Raw genomic sequence first — 1969 nt, forward strand, 5'->3', positions numbered from 1 at the left:
GCGTATTAGGTTAGAAAATCTGTCATACCATCTATTTCTAGCTATGTAACTGAGGGCTTCGCCCCCCAGACCCCCCTATCACGGTGGGTGGGGGCTGTAGTCTTTTGTGAGAAATTCACTTTTTAGCTTAAGCACAAGAGACTATAGTGCTCACCTCCCGTGATAGGGAGGTCTGGGAGACGAAGCCCCCCAGTTACATAACTAGAGATAAATGATATGATAGATTTTCTAACCTAACACGCCCTCAACTTTGTCTATTAATATCTCGCTTCGCAGTAGAGAGCGACGATTTTGTCAGAGGAAAAAGTTGTTTGGCATACAAAAATGTGTCGATTGAGTCTATTTTCATTGAAATCGGAGGTGTTGCCGCTAAACTAAATAATTATCAAAACCACAATTTACACTCTACATCACAAATAGTAGTACGAAAATCGGAGTGAGTCCCAGATGCGCACATTGACAAACGGACACATCCAATCATATGTCGTTGTTTATAGAGTCTCTAGAATATCTCTAGGCATATGGCGTTGTGGTTGGATGTGATAAAAACGAAATAAAAACACAAATATTTTCTACAAAACTATTTTTTATTTCTCATCAGTTGCATATCCATTGCATAAACAAACGATACATAATTAAATGATGATAAAATAAACGGTGCACATCATTCTGTGTCCAAATGAACAGCAGACAACTGGACGATGTCCAAGTAAACGGTGTCCAAATGAATAGTACGCATCCTTCTGTGTCCAAGTGAACAGTGGGCGATTGAACGGTGTCCAAATGAACGGTGTCCAAATGAACGGTGTCCTATTGAACGGTGTCCAAGTGAACTGTGTCCAAATGAACGGTGTCCAAGTGAACAGTGCGCACCCTTCTGTGTCCAAGTGAACAGACAAGCAATTCCACGGTGTCCAAATGAACGGTGTACAAATGAACAGCACGCATCGTTCTGTGTCCAAGTAAACAGTGGGCAACTGAACGGTATCCAAGTGAACGGTGTCCAAGTGAACGGTGTCCAAATGAACGGTGTCCATGTGAACGGTGTCCAAGTGAACAGTGAGCATCCTTCTGTATCCAAGTGAACAGTGGGCACTTGAACGGTGTCCAACTGAACTGTGTCCAAGTGAACGGTGTCCAACTGAACGGTGTCCAAATGAACGGTGTGTAACTGAACGACGTGCATTTTCTCTCGTATCCAAACGCACCGTGTCCAATTGAACTGTGTGTCAAATGCCGTATCCATTTGCAATGTGTCCATTTGCAACGTGTCCAATTGTACTGTGTCCAAGTACACCGCTCCCGTCGCACCGCTGAAGCGGTACGACGAGACGACGGTTTCACGTGTCTCCACGGGGATGTATCGCCGCAACATTCGGCGCGGTTTCGTTTTACAATTTTAATTTTTGTAATGAGAGGTATGACGCTCAAAATTTTAGGTTTTCCCCTGGGGGGCAGAGGCTCTATGGTGTCTCCTGTCTCCTCGTCGCTAACGATGACGATGACGGCGGGTCAACCGACGACGCTGCGACGTCTAAATAAAGTCCTCACCAGCTTCCTTATTGTACCGTAGTCTCGCGCCCACATACTAACACGGCGGGTCTCATCAGCGACCAAGGCATCCAACAGTTGCATGTCCGGCTGAAACATGTTGGTCGAAGTGTTTCTCCCAATTCATTCCCCATTCAAACGTTGCAGCAGTTTCTTCGTAAGGAGGAAGTGTGTTGAATTGGTTACTCGACCTTCCTCGAATATGCTCACGACTATGCATTGCTGCGATATGGCGCCGTGGTCGCGCGAGTCCAATGTAACAACTTCTTCAATGTGGAGGTTGTTATATTGGCGAACGTATTTGCGGGCGTACGCGAGGAGATGGACGAGACTCTGGCGTGTGTTCGCCTGCGCCATGTTGAAGGTGGAACTGTCGGAAGTCGCTGGAGCGTTAGCGGTCGCATAGTGCGCCACTATG

The sequence above is a fragment of the Odontomachus brunneus genome, unplaced genomic scaffold (genome assembly GCF_010583005.1).
Source record: "Odontomachus brunneus isolate Ranch 3 - 2012 unplaced genomic scaffold, Obru_v1 Obru_scaffold_143, whole genome shotgun sequence".
Lineage (NCBI taxonomy): Eukaryota > Metazoa > Arthropoda > Insecta > Hymenoptera > Formicidae > Odontomachus > Odontomachus brunneus.